General features: G+C 35.0%; 2 non-coding genes across 2 annotated transcripts; both read right to left on the bottom strand.

Annotated features, from left to right (window-relative positions):
• Positions 1 to 12,077: 12,077 nt before the first annotated feature.
• On the bottom strand, positions 12,078 to 12,196 carry LOC149422214 (5S ribosomal RNA). Its single transcript, XR_016302470.1, has one exon. It is a non-coding gene; the product is annotated as a 5S ribosomal RNA (ribosomal RNA).
• A 322-nt stretch (positions 12,197 to 12,518) lies between these two features.
• Positions 12,519 to 12,637, bottom strand: LOC149422213 (5S ribosomal RNA). The gene has a single exon (XR_016302462.1). It is a non-coding gene; the product is annotated as a 5S ribosomal RNA (ribosomal RNA).
• Positions 12,638 to 15,815: the final 3,178 nt, after the last annotated feature.

Here is a 15,815-nt window from a genome sequence, read left to right as displayed (position 1 = left end):
TATACAAATGTCGACCTCATAGCTAAAATAATTTACCAACTTTTTAAAGACCGCCAAGACGATTGAAATCTCAAGGGATACGCGTGACGTCATACGTACCTCGGTTTTTGTCGGTTAACAGTGAGATCAATCCCATGCGGGTCAGTATAAAATAAATAAAAAAACAATTTTCAATATTTAGGGGGATTTACCAAAAACATGAATTCTTTTGAAATTATTTGTAAGCCGTGTGAATATAAGCAGCGCAACTTAGCACTAAATCGTTCGCATTCTTAAAGCGTATGCTTAAACCGTGTGTAGCGTTTTAAGTGCTATCAGAACCCGTTAACCAATTACAGGGCGTTTAGGTGTCTCACGGTTTAATCGTTTTTAAATGAAGATTATTTAATTCTACACGTAATTATATATAATAAATTACATATATTCAGAATAAGCGTTTGTTAATGTACATGAATATGTGTTTTTGAAAGCATAATATTTTTCACTCAAGTTACTTAGTAAACATTATAATTTCTTTAGAATTTAACTGGAATGCTTTTTGGGCTCTTTGTGTTAGTCAGTAGATGAAGATTTTCTGGACTATTTGCACGTGGCAATGGAAACCTTTGTTTTTAAATTTCAGATCGTATTGTTTTATTGACTTGGTGTTTTAAAATGGAAGTTATTGGTTTACTGAATTACTTAATTGATTACTCCGACTTGACAGCTCGCAACAGTCGCATCGCTATGCGCTGTGGCGTAGTGGACTATAGACTATAGTGGCAAATTATCCATTTGAGGATATGACTTATGAACATTAAATATTTGAGCACTCAATTCAGTTCAATTCACAAGACGCTGATGTGAATATTGCATACTATTTCCAAGAAGCGATTAGAATACTCCACATCAACTAGGATTGGCTATGACATGATATTACATAAACAAATAATAAACTAACCATCAAGTCATTTACCAGGGTAGGCGGAAAGCCAGAAAGGATGAAACGCTACTCAACTCTGTTTTAGCATACATTTAGTCCAGTGGCAGTTTATAAAAATAATTAAATATTAAAACATGCAAAATGACCTTCATCGGTTCAATAATAACTAAATGGTTGATTGTCTTGGGGAGGGTGGAGTCTGAAAAATTATTAAATAATGTCACTTATAATTTTACATGGTTACCTATTAATGGCTCATTTATTAAATACTTTATATATATTCAATTTTGATAAAAAATAAATAAAAAGAAAAACCACACTTTTATTTTACAGAATAAATTTTTAGCAATTTTAACAGCATTTGGTTCCTCAGAACGGGCAATCTGCCTAGCTAGGAACTGATATAGACCCACAATTCATAATAACATAATAATATACTTATACAGTTTTATCTTTTATTCAAAAATATAGTACCAATACAGTTACTTCTATCTAAATACTACCAATTTATAAATTGTATAAGCCTTAAAGTTACTTTTAATTTATTATAATTTATAAGTTATATAATTCTCTCAACTTTTGGTGGTAACTTATACACCCGCTGACACATGCGCTTTTCTCAGAAAATCAGATAACATTTCAGCGGTTAATATACGAAATAAATATCGGTCCTACCCGATCGGCATTAGGCGAGATTGGTAGAGTTGTCGACTCCAGTTCCTGGGGAGAAGGTTCAATCCTCAGTTAAACCATATTTTTTAGAGTTTTGTTGGGGGGGAGTCTCAAAATCGTCACAACACTTCCGAAGTAGCACCGATCATTGTCCATGTACTTAAAAAAAAAATATTCATTTGATGGTTTATTCCATTATTTTGGATTTTTCGTCCTCCATACTAGGCACATGCCCTTGTTGTGAGAATATTGTTATTATTAATTATACATATATTAAATTAATTATTAATAAAGTTGAAGAAGCCATTGGTGGTGAAGCGACATGCTCGAGATTCTTTGTCCGGCTGAGATTTGACTTGAGCCATTTGTTTTGGGTTTCAATCTTCTTGTAAACGGGCTCCACCGCTTCTCAGACTGTGGGGAAATGCAATAATCGAATTAAGTTTTAATAACAATAAAAAACTCTATTTTTACACGAACAAAAATATGTTATTGGTGCCCGACACCACCTTTTCTTATTTTTTTTTATACGAGTACCACTCAAGAGTCCCAACTGCTCCCAATCGGCTGATACTGAAAGTATCTACTTCTCTGGAATGTGCCGCAAATACAACTTCTATATATTATTTAAATTTTGTGTGGTGTGTTATATAAACAATTAATAATGACAATAAAATTGGTTTTTCGACATTTCCCAAAATTACGCTTTCGAAGTGCACTTAGGTAAAACGTACGCAATGGTGTCTCGTGACGTCACACAAAACACGATTCAGTTCAATATTCATAATTCGAATGGCACACGAAGAAAACTTACTGTTAAAAAATATCACTAATTTATTAAGAATCTCTTAAAATTATTCGTAATCCGTTTAAAAACTGGATTGCAGGACATTAACGAATGAATTTATAGGTATCGTGATTAACTTCTAGTAAAATACCAAGTTTGGTTTTACTATGTTGGATTGGTGTTCTTAAAAAACTTAATATTTTCGCATATCGTCATTATATATTATTCAGACAAACGTAGGTGCATGAACACGTGTTAAGATATCATTATGAATTTACTTAAAGATGATCAGGAAGCGGTCTGTAGTCCAGTTTTTAACCGGATCACCAATAATGTGAAGAACTTATTAAGGCGAAGCATAATGCTAAATCACTATTTTGATTGATCTTTATAACGAATTAGTGTTCATTATGAATACCAAAAAATATGCCTTAGATAAATTGGGTTTTTCTATCGTTTCGCTTGAGTAGAATACAAATAAATAATAAAAAAATAGTCAATAGAAAATATAAATGTAAATTACAAAAAAAAGACAATTTTCAATAGAAATGTATGAACGCGTAAAGAAAAAAACTTTTAAAAAATAGAGTATTTTAGCTTAGATTATCTGTGACAGTTTCAGTTAATTAAGTTTTTTGCTTTCTTATATAATTATTTACCAAATAAATAAAAACAAGTTTTGTGCTTGAAATCGAACGTTTCTAGACTCCGTTTGTCAAGAGAATTTAGTGCCTATTACCTAAAATATAAGGTATACCAAGAATATACCCATTTTTGGCTTGTAGCTTCGCAATGCTCATTTTTCTCCGTGCTGCAGTATCTACGTACCGCCGCGCCGAGCATGTACTGTGACATCACACGCCTTTCGGCCGACCGCAAATATCAACTTTTTGTATAAAACGTGATATTTCGTTGTAGGAGACGAACTCGTTAACATTTTAACATTTTTTATTGAAATAATATTTCTCCCGAACCCCAGTTTGAGGGTTCATCCTATATGATATGATAAAAAAATAGGGAATCTTCTGATATTGTCCAGGCTTGTAACATTTTGTAACACAATGTATTAACATGACATGCCATGCACGCCAGAGTAATCGTGTCCAGTGCATTTTGATTTTGATTGCCTTATTATTTTGAAAAATCACGGGATATTATTGTGAAGCTGAAAGTATTAATAAAAATGTAAATTTCCTTTAAAAAAAAGAATTACATTTCGATTTTTAATTCAAGTAAATTTGAAAAATTACGACATTTATCCAATAATAAGTCAGTCTCCTGCTTTCCTCTTTGCCAATGACCATGAGATGCCTGATACGATCGATATAGCTTTGTCAATATGATATCGACGTAGTCAGAATATGATTCCGACCACAGACATAGGAATTAATAGACGAGAAGATAATGGCGACGGGTAAAATCAACTGTTGAAGAACGAAGGGAGTAAGGCTGACTGTGATTCGTCAATAAATCAATCTGACAGTAAATAGGCATCTCGCATTATAATATCACCATTTACTTCTTAAAAGTAAAACCTGCTTTTGAATGAATAGACATTTTTACATGGGAGCGCAAATTACTCGCCACGTTATGAACAAATTTGCGAAGTCCAAATTCGGCAAAAAAATTCGGTTCTATTTTCAGAGTCGAATATTTCGTTTAAGTATTTAGTTAAGACACTTTTATAAATGTTCATAATTTACTTCCCAGCAACCAACCAGCTTTGTGTTTCGCGTCCAGACGTTTCTCGATGTGATAGTATATGTTTCTAAAACTGATCTATATTATACGATGTGAATATGCTTAAAATAAAGTAAAATAATGCTTATATATGGAATGTAATACGACAAATGGGTTTATTCTCTTTTTCACATCTATTTTTACAAGTTTTCATAGTACAAGTCAACATTTTGCCGTGTTATTTCGTAAAATGAACCGATGATGCCTCGACCATAGTTCGCACAAGAATGATGACGTCACGTTTTCAAATTTCACTTGAGGCCATACGCGAGCACAGCCGGCTCCAATGGAACCGGTATGGGGAGTGGGGATAATACGCTTTTAATCACTTAGGGCAGGTCTACTAATATTCATATGTCTATGATTCCGACAGTCAGTAGACAAAGTCGGTAGGCGGCCTTCAATGTGTTAAATAAGCTGTCAATATGCAGAACTTCTTCGATAATGTCGTTCGTTATGCAAAATAAATGGCCTGTAAATGGAAGGAGGTGAACTAACTATGCTTTTAGAATTGATAGAAATTGTTCACGTACAGTTACACGATCGTATCGTACACGATCCATGGATATAATCAATTCAACCAAGACGCGATCAATTGATTATGTTCCAACATGCAGAGACAAATGTTGTTAGATCCCATTTATTTAGTACTTTTATTATTAATTTTGAAAATAACATTAAAATAGTCACGCAAAACTGCAACAAAACTAATTAACTCCCTTTTTAGTGTTAAAAATTACATGCGACATGCAAATGTAGGTATATTAAAGTAATTATTTTTTCAATTCCACATTGTCAGTTTATTAGTATTTTTTTCTTTTAGCCATGAACGTCAATCCCTACACAGATTCGCCAGTTTTGCCAGCGTATATTGATTTGGATTATCAATATCGGTATGCTTATCAACAGCGTGGCCGTGCTCGGCAAATCGGCATAAAATCATCGGTAGTATATAGATCCGATGTTGTGAAGTTATCGATTTCACTGTGCTAGATCCCCAGAATCATATATCAATGCCCAAAATGGATATAGTAGTGTGTGTTATAGTGTATTTCAGTGGAAATATCCTAGAGGAAGATCAAGGAATAAGTTGGAGACTGTTTGAAGGAAGACTGGAACCGATAGGAACAGGATCTGGTAAAGGACTGAGTGATCAGGAAGAGGTAGAAGAAACATTTTAAAATCTTCAGTTGTACCTAATGTAAAATGTACCGTGGTAATAATCAAATATCATACCTAGAATCGCACCTATAGAGTATAGAAGAAACCTAGAAATGCCTTCCATACAAATTTGAATGGAAACAAATGTTCCATTTAGCCAAATAGCTCGGCGCTCTGTCTCACTTCTAGATCTCCATCCCATTTGAAATTCGTAAATACAGTTTTGTGTTGGAAATTCAAGCCCCGATTAGACAAATATTTGGATCACGAACACGCTCACATAACTAATCCATTTATTTATTATTAGAAGTATGTGTAGGTTTTTAGATTATTGTAAGATAACTACACCTATCTGTAGGAAATTACTTTATAAATTCATCAAGTCTGTAAGGTGCGATTGGCCGACACACCGATGATATTAAATTTGTGCAGTTTTTTGTACATAAATCTTGTAAAATGTGTGTAAATAGTTCCTAATCAGAAAAATAGACGACAAAAAGGTTATTTCCGTGACAGGGATTGATGTGTTACATAATATATTTTTTTAAAGAAACAATATAATTTTCTTGGGTTATGGGTACGATCCCTCTTTGCTTCTCGGTTACACAATTCATGTAGCACCCGAGTGTTACGGCAACAATAATCTGTGTAATGTATAACGACGTAAAGAGATGATGCTGACCACAGTGGTAACTGGTAACAGTTGTACCTGGTAACCAGTGGCGTGCAAAGAGTTTTTAATCAGGGTAGGAAAAACATCGCATTGATTTACTGTCTTACTACAGACGTGACAATTATTATTTGGATTATAAGGTGTTATTATTTGGATTTGATGTGAATCTTAGTATTAGCATTTGATTTTTATTTTTTTGTGTCTAGTTATGCTATTATCCATGTATTATGTTACACTTACATACATAAATTGCCAATTTCCTCTGTAAAAGCCCGATAGGGCGTTAATTAATAATAAATAAATAAAAAAATATATATATACTATATTAAAAAAAAAAAAAAATTACTGGATGTATGAAGAATCCCTTTTTTCTTCCGCACAATCGCATGAAAGAAAGCCAACAAAACATGTTCTTTGAAATATTATTTTTATTTCGTAAGTTAAATTGTACTAATCAATAGAAGTACCAACAGATGGCACTGATTGCTATTTTTGTGATTTGAACTGAAAGGTATGCCCTTTTCGACATTAACACAAACGAGTCCTTGAATGCGCATGCGCACACATCAACATTTTTTTGTAGAATACAGTCAACATTTGAGCATGTCATTTGCGTTATTTTGAATACTTAGTTTCTGCTTTTGACACGCTATAGTCGGGAGGTCGTCGAGACGCTTCGATTCGTAGCTGGACCTTCGCCCGTATCTTTCGAATCATTTTATAAATTTTAGTATTATTTGTATATTTATTTGAGTAATGTATGTAGGGTAGGCAGTGCTTATATGCTTATATGTAATGCACGCCTCTGCTGGTAACAGTGGCGGAGTGGCCTTACAGTTGGTTTTGGTTGGGAGGCTGTAGATAGTTTAATATATCAGTGGCTGTGAAGGAATGTGTGCCAACAACCAAAGCAGGGCCCAGTCGGGTCGGTTAGTTTGGGGTAAATGATCTAAAGACGTCTGGAATGGGTTTATATTGTCAATAGATTGCCCGAGGCACCACACGCTTCTGAGAAATTCGACTCCGGCCATAATGTTTGAGGCAGGGGCAATATACTGTTTACAATCATTAAAAGACTTCGTGAAGGTTTAGATTTATGGGATAAACTATCAAAATTACACTATTATATCTATAATTTATAAGAGATAAATAGAAGATAAAAGTACACACATCTAAAGAGAACGCTAAATAGGTACGTGTTTTTTACAGTTTCCCAGCGGTTTGTAGAAAATACGTGCATAATGCATTAGTAATACATTCCACGAGATTTTATCTGTGTATTTTTAAATCAAATAAAAGAGATGCAGTGATATATTGCATTTGTACAAATTATAGTGATTGAAAAGTTATAAGTTAATACTTTATTACTTATTACGTTATTAGCGACTAGCGTTGAAAGGCAAAGATTGATGTCAAAACGCCAAAGTAAAACCAAAACAGATGGATCCTAATTTTTTGATTAATGTTGTCCTAGTCTCAAATCCCATAATTTTTGCATAGCAAATTCACTAAACATGTCATCTTGAACGCCTTTTTATATATATCATAAGGCTTTCCTGTAAATAAATTCATAACTCATAATTTCATGAGTCATAACTCTGGAAAAAAGGGTATTTGGGGAGCGCTTTTCACAGATAAAATTGTATAAATTGTTTGCAAGTGACTAAACGACAAGCTAGAGTAAGATATATAATTTCCTTGCCAAGCTATTGAAATATATTTACATATGATAGGAGCTTTTTTTAAGGTTAGGGTACAATAAAATCGAAGCAAGGTGAGTTCGTAGCACATCCGCTGCGGATTCGTTGACATTTAAAAGGATAAGCGGAATGAATTAATTCATAAATAAAGTTCGCTTTTCAACGGTGTTCGACCCCATCGCAGACATTTGGGAGTTGCAATCAAGATACAGTTAAATCCGATTAAAGATGGTAATAGATTTCCAGAAATGTTCCCGACACCCGACACCGACGGCTATCAGTCACCCAGCTCTATACTAAACTTTAAACACGACACAGACTCTGCAGACGTGCTGGCCGTGAATAAAATACTGTGACTGGAACTGAATAGTCTGGCTGGAGACAATGAATAATGGAGGCGGAGAACAGGTTACGTTTGGGTGACCATCCAAACTGGTCACTTCATTTTACTGCATTCTTCAAGAATGTTGATCTTATAATAGTGAACTTAACTGCCCTCCAGATAAGCGACCGCAAAATAATAAGGAACTGCTGTGAAAAGTATTATGGTTTTAAAAATTATACACGCTATATTTTGGGAAATAATTCTGCCGTTATTAAATTCTACTTGCAGACCATAAACAAGCTTCAAATGCGCAGAAAAAAACATTCGAATTGTTCCAAGTGCAATGATCATAAGCTGGTGAAAAAACCAGTCCTGTGTTCCGAATGCAATAATAAAATTCGGTTTGCGGACTCATCTTGCTGATTCAAAAAAAGTGTGTGTCTTGTTTATTCTGACTACTTCCTTTTTCTTTCTCTGTAAGCTCTATCCAATTTTAAGCTCTCTCTCATCCCTAGCTTAGAAGCTGGCGACGCCGCTGAGATTACAAACTATTTATAACCAGCTCTTCCAAGAACCTTATAAAGGAATATCATATAAATTTATAGCACACAATGACAATGCATCTTTACTCTGAGAATCAAAACTTTAAAACGCCATTAATATTATTTATTACATTAATTTCACCTGCTTCAAAATTGCACTAAAGCTCCATTGCACAAAGGCAAATTCGAAAACGCATCAAATGAGCAACTTGCATGATTTATTTTTTAAATATTTTTTTTGATCACTAAAGATTTTTAAGGCATTTAGTTTTTTTTAAACTTTCTATTCGTATTTTAAAAACTGCATTATTTTTTTAAGATTGGACATTTTTCTCATAATTGAAGCACTTTTTTATAAATCTTAAAAGAGATCTTTATTAGCGTTTGATTGCTCATTTTTATGTCTCTTTTGAACTGTCAAAGGACTCTTTTTTAATGTGAAACTGCACAAGAGTCCCAACTGCTCCCAACCGTCTGGAGCCAGTGAGACTATAGCATTGAAGGTGTGTTGTGAGGCTGAAGGTAGTGGGGAGGGGAAGGAGATGGGGAAGAGGACGGTGGTGAAGTACAAACACGGCCAAAGCCATTTCAAGCAACGTTTCAATATTGCTGAATGGTTGTCTTGCACCAGGGCGATACTGAGAGTATCTTCCACTCTTGAAATAAAAGATTACCCGATTATATTGTTCACAGAAATTTAACAATATTAACAATAATTATCTTGAAGTCAAATGTCATGGAGTTTAAATTCGTAGAAATAATTCAAATATGTAATTCAATACATTTTATTTTTATTTTGTGAAAGCTAGATGCAGAGTAACCGTCAATTTAAATACCATGCCAATTTTTAAAAGTCTTTGCTTCTTGCAATGACTAAATAATTTCTCATTGAGTAATGGATTCTAGATTTTTAAAAAACACTGGACTTTTACAACAATCAATGAAGATCATTTTTTTTATTGTTTTCATATGGTGACGTCACCTAACCTAACCTAAGAACACGGCATTGTTATATTTATTTCAAAAACGAATAATAAGTCTAAACATTTTCGCATGGTTTTTTTCTAAATCAAAAATTGCATGTAAGCGACTCGTAAGAAAATCTCGTCTTTTCCCATAGGTTGGCCATATTCTATAATGTCCAAATAAGTGTGTTCTATCCACTACATTGTAACTTCTCTTTCTGTTACACGTATAGTTTATGAAGAAGAGCGAGAGGTTATAACTGGACTATCAAAGGTATGGTTGTATTGCCGTATCAGTGACGGTGCATTTGCTCTGTCTCCGGACAAAGCCTCGGCAAAATGGTCCACTGGCAGTTTATTAAATAGACATTTGGGACTATTGTCACAGTTTGGGCACAATGGGACTTGGGACAATGGGTCCCGCTGGGCGTGCGATCCGGTCCCAGGTAACGCGAAGGTGCTGATTTGTAAGTGACAGCAACACCATTTTAAGCACTTGACTAGACTCACTAGACTGGTAGACAGGTACCACCCAGGCAATGGGCAAAGGCGATAGCATGATCATAACAGGCAGTCAAGGTGTAAAAAAACTAAATATTTTGCAACGCGAAGGAAGTGGGTCTAGCAGTTCAATGAGGGGTTTTGATACCAAGAAAATGACTGTCAATAAAAAACGGTCAATGTAGAAAAATCCACATGTGGGGGCTGAACCAGGTACATATGATATCCATTGATATGCTTGGCGTAACTCTAATAACCAGCTCAGGCGCGGGGGCTCCATCGAAGCCATAGTCAAGTTAGCCTCTCGCTTATAGTACACAACTGCTGATCCTGAACAAATTGCAAGTGCGCAACGCTGTTGAATTTGGCAGCCACCTCTGGTCTTAGTTGATATTATTTGTCACATGAAATTGGGACGTTTTTACGACTCGTTTTTGAGTTCAACAGCTCGACTGTGGAACGATTTGCCAACATTTCCTCTTCTCAAAAAGACACAGCATTCCCAAATATGACATGGGCCCTGAGGAAAATGACTTAACTAATTAATGTTTAAAAAACAGTGTCCAGAGAAGCTATGCTAGCCGTACACAATGGAGTGTTGAAACTGGTGAAAACAACCCTGATGAATGACAGCGAGACGTGAAACTGGCAGAGAATGCACCAAAGTAGACTGAATGCAGCAGAAATGAGAGCCGTGAGGCGCATCTTGGTAATATTGTAGTTTTATGAAGAACGAAAACGACTAAAATACTCATTTGATATTCCAGGGCGATGGTGGAAAATTGCATCTTATCCTCGACGCACATTGTAACTATCCATATTATTATAATTTATAAATCCATGTCCACATTGTTTGCCATAATTCTGTTGAACTATCAAATACATTCAATGTAAAATAAGCGTTTTGTTTGATTTGTATACAAATCCACAGTATTATTCCGAGATTTATGAAATTTTGAACACTTGACTTTTAATATAAGAGGAAGGTCACAGCTCAGGTGGTCTAAGTCTTAAAGCCCGGGCAACGTCGGGGACTTCAACTAGTAAATAAATAAAGACGTATTCGTGAAGGATGCCGAACTATTTTTATTGCTTCGAAATCTATGATAAGTTGGCAATATTTTGATGATGGACAACCTCCGACAGGAGATGTTACCAGAGGAAGAAGAAGAAGACGAAGAAGCGCGTATGGTGCAAGCTACATTATTAAGAATGTGAAGATCAGTGTTCGATAGACGTAGATAGGGGTCACAGGATTTGACGTGAAAACGGATGGAAGGAGATAAGTCAATCAAGTGATCACGGGGGGAGAGGGAGGAGATGGGAAAGAAAAAGGTTGAGTATTGCTATGCTTTCCAGATCTAGTTACTAAAACACTAGCATCGTGTCGATTATTTCTCCCGCTTGAGAAACGTCACGATAAAGATGTTTTAGTTGTCTCAATAGTGGTTTCAGAAGCAGAGTTTTACCAGGAACGCAGAAAGGCTTAGGATAAACTTGCGATGTCGAAAACAAGCGAAATTTTTACAAGCGAAGTCCTGTTATATATTTTATATAGATGAGTTACTAAATTAAACTTCTCAAAAGTTTAAATTCATCTTTCAAGAATAATAATATTGCTGTGAATTCAGAAAACTTTCTTCAAATTGGTCATTTATTGCTTTCAGTGATGGGTTTCCCGCGTTTTTTTTGAAGTGAAACTTCTTTACGCGCGTCATGCAATTTCGAGGAGTAAAACCAACTCATGACCGAAACGAAAATGCGGGACCGATTAAAGTTCATTTGATGTAGTAAAAGTTTTGAAGTAAAATATAAATGCTTCTTAGCTCATCTCGACAACTGGCGTTGGTGGTGTAATGGTCAGCATAGTTGCTTTCGAAGCAGTTGATCCGAGTTCGATTCTCGGCCATGGAATATTATTTTTTTGTTTTTAAGGAATTTTTTTTTTTTAATGGTTGACCATAATATCAATCCACTAAGTAATATTTTAGGCCTGTAGCATAATTGAAAAGTTAAAGAATGATATAAAATTTTTTATGATGTTAACGATAAAAAAATGAAAAAAAACATAAAATTAAAATAAAAAATGGGCCAACGGCACGCGGTGTTCCCAAGCGGTCACCCATCCAAGTACTGACCGCGCCCAATGTTGCTTAACTTCGGTGATCGGACGAGAACCGGTGTGTTCAAAATGGTATGGTCGTTGGCAAAAGTTAAACAATATTAATTTCTATTCTACCTGCCAATAAATATATGAAAATTAGTATAAAAAAGCCCTAATAATATTGAAAAAATTAGCAAGGTGTGTGCGAGGTTGATAAAAATAATCATTACATACGCGCTTGAAAAAGATCGTAATTACATTAATAAGTTTGTAGGAATTTTTTTTTTCAATGGTTGACCATAATATCAATCCACTAAGTAATATTTTAGGCCTGTAGCATACTTGAAAAGTTAAAGAATTTTATGATATTATTAATTATAGTAATGATAAAAAAATAAAAAAAACATGAAATTAAAATAAAAAATAGGCCAACGGCACGCGGTGTTCCCAAGCGGTCACCCATCCAAGTACTGACCGCGCCCAATGTTGCTTAACTTCGGTGATCGGACGAGAACCGGTGTGTTCAACATGGTATGGTCGTTGGCAAACGCTAAACAATATTAATTTCTACTCTACCTGCCAATAAATATATGAAAATTAGTATAAAAAAGCCCTAATAATACTGAAAACATTAGCAAGGTGTAAATATTATATACCTAGTTTAACTCACTCTCCTAACTCATCTTCGCTGTCTACAGGCAGAGCGCACGACTGTGGTCGTGAAGAACCGAGGTTCGATCCCCGCTTTAACTAATTTTTTTTTTCTTTTTTTATAACTTTTAATTTTTTTTATCACATGCTACTTATAAATATGTCAATAGACAGAAAAAAAGAGAGAATGAAATGAAAAGAGAGAGAGAGAAGAATACTAGAAGTTTCACTTCTGTCTTGCGTAGGCTTGACACACCCATTTTTTTCTATTTCCAAACAACGCCAATGTAAAAAGCTTTTTGCCAAACTGACAGAAATTGTACCAGGTTAGCAACAGTGTGAAAAGGGAGGATTTTACGTTGTTGATCCGTTTGCAAGCACACTTGTTCAAGGGAATTTAATTTCGCTCTTCTTTTTCCCGAGTCTTGGGGATTTCTAGATCCGCAGAAATACTACCAGGCTGGCAGAAATGAGAAGAGGTCAAATTAATTCGGGTGTGTACAACCGTGACAACACTTACACATCTCTACACACCTGTAAAATATATAGAGAACATCAAAAGGACAGAGTTTTATATACACATTAAAATTTACGCTATAATAATTAAAATAACCTTTTTTACTAGCAGACTCTATACTGTCCAGCGTTTGAGAGTTCCGGGCATAAATAAACCACTCACGTTCCGGGTGAGCTAGCTACACACGAAATTCGATAGATGTTAAAATATTTGACCACCTCACCACAAATGTTTTGAATTTTATTCCAAAATCGAACATTTAGTACGCTTTTTTGACGGCATCACGCTATATTACTGTTTTCCGCATTCGTCTTTTCGGGGACAAGTTTTACTACGTAGTAAGTTGTATACTACGCTACGCTTTGTACGGTACGCGTCGGACTTCTCGTTCGCACGCATGTGGGTACCGGCTTCTCTTTCTACCACTTGTTGAGCGGTCAGGGGCGGCTGGCGCAGTGTTTTATGGCGTAACGAAATGCCTTATGATACCCTGGTACCTCGAATGCTAAAACAACGGGCTGATGTTTTTGTGACATTGAAGAATAGAGCATTTTGATTGCATTTTTTATAACATTTACGCATTATTTCCAAAGGGATACGAGAACAACACAAACATGGTACAAAGTTCATAATATAATGGATTTTTTGAAGACAGTGCCTAAGAAAACCAATCTTGGTTTACTATGCAAATTAAAGCACTTAGTTGGTTGTTAGGTAAATCTGTGGTATTAGTAATTACGAAGAGAGTATTGAACGTCCGATTAACCGATTCACTTATCGGAATGCTCCCTTGGTTAATAAATTGTGTTGATCAGTCCAGAATACTAATTAGTTAAGTGCGAGCATATATATGTAAATGAGGACTTGAGCGGCACTACATCAGTACACAAATATTAGAGTGTTTTTATAAAGGCTTGCTAAGCAACACCAAAGAAACGTTAAATTAATTGAACGGTGTTAAAAAAAAATACAAAACTCTTGTTTGATTTAGTGTGAAGATGATTTTTATGTCATTACCAATTTTGAACGTGGTTTTTACGTGTTAAATGGCGGGTGTTTTTCCCCGACCGTTTGAGCGTCATAAATAAACCTTTTTTTCTACCGATTTTGGTAACTCAGTTCACAAATCTGAACCTTTTCACAGTCTTCAAATTACCTCTACCGTGTGAATACGAATAACCACGTATTTTAATGGAAATTTGAGGTTGTTTTCTAGCTTGGTATTAATAATTATCTTTAAATATTTGCAGCGTTGTAAGGATCAGTACAATTTTCATTGGGTATAATAATATACCCAATGTGTAGAAGGAATGGTAGAGGGACAGTTATGGGTGTTTTATTTATTTACCTATTAACACCATTTTAGAGGCTTTTACATCTGAATATTAAAAATTATGCAGTATTTATTGTTGCGTGATTAATTAAAGATGTCCTACTCGGTATAATTATTTCCCTCCTTAAGTATTCTGGGAAATGAGGTGTACACATGGTAGTTAGTCCCAGAATTTCTGATGTTTTTCACGATTTCTGATGATTTTTGATGTTTTACACAATGCTTTTTCATGCCGATTTCCATATCGAAAGTACAGGATTTTCCAATAAGAGTTGTTATTTTGATATTCAATCGTAAAAGATCAATGGTTTCGTTGCTTGTGTGGCACGTAGCGCCGTCGAGTTGAAAGTAAACGTTGTCCAGATCAATACCATCCAATTCCGGCCATGAAAAATCATTAATTATCTCTCGATAGCGATCCATTCACCGTAACTGTTGCTCCAGCCTCATTTTCGAAAAAGTAAGGTCCAACGACTCCGCCGGACCATAAACCGTACCAAACAGACACACGTTTAGGATAGAGAGGCTTTTCAACAATAACTCTTGGGTTTTCCGAGCCCCATGTGCGACAATTTTGCTTGTCGACGAAGCCACCGAGGTGGAAATGGGCCTCATCACTCAAGATGATTTGCATTTGATTCACTCAAGTGAATTTTAATAATTTAAATGCGTTGTTGAAGCGTGTATCGTTTCATTTTTATTAATGGCGTAGTTTCTACTTGTCAAATGTCAAAAAATGACAGCTTCAAAAGTAACATCTACCGAAATAGCGGGCTATTCAAAATAACACCTCTTATTGGAAAACCCTGTATATCGGAACCCATATGAAAAATCTTTACCGATTATTTTCATACAGATAGCTGCCATTAGAAAAGAAACAATACTTTGGAACGGAACTAAATGGCAACTTGCAAATTGAAAATTACAATACCATGAAAGCGTCTGACATTTGTCTTTGCCATTGCCGTCAACAAATCAACAAAAATACACGTGAAATTCACAATAACGAACAGTAACACATGTTCGCAAATCAGTAATAAAAACATATTATAATCTTTTTATAAATCTTTAAAATATAAAGCGAAATATATATGCACATTTTCATATAATACCTGAACTTAAGAAAATCAATGACAACAAGCAAACAACAATATTTCAAAAAGGACCTTACACTCCTATTTAAATCTTCACCTATAATAAGCATCCTTTGTATTTTTTGTAT

The sequence above is a fragment of the Hesperophylax consimilis genome, chromosome 7 (assembly GCF_061612785.1).
Source record: "Hesperophylax consimilis isolate HC1 chromosome 7, BYU_Hcon_1.0, whole genome shotgun sequence".
Taxonomy (NCBI): domain Eukaryota; kingdom Metazoa; phylum Arthropoda; class Insecta; order Trichoptera; family Limnephilidae; genus Hesperophylax; species Hesperophylax consimilis.
This window is presented reverse-complemented; position numbering and strand designations above follow the sequence as displayed.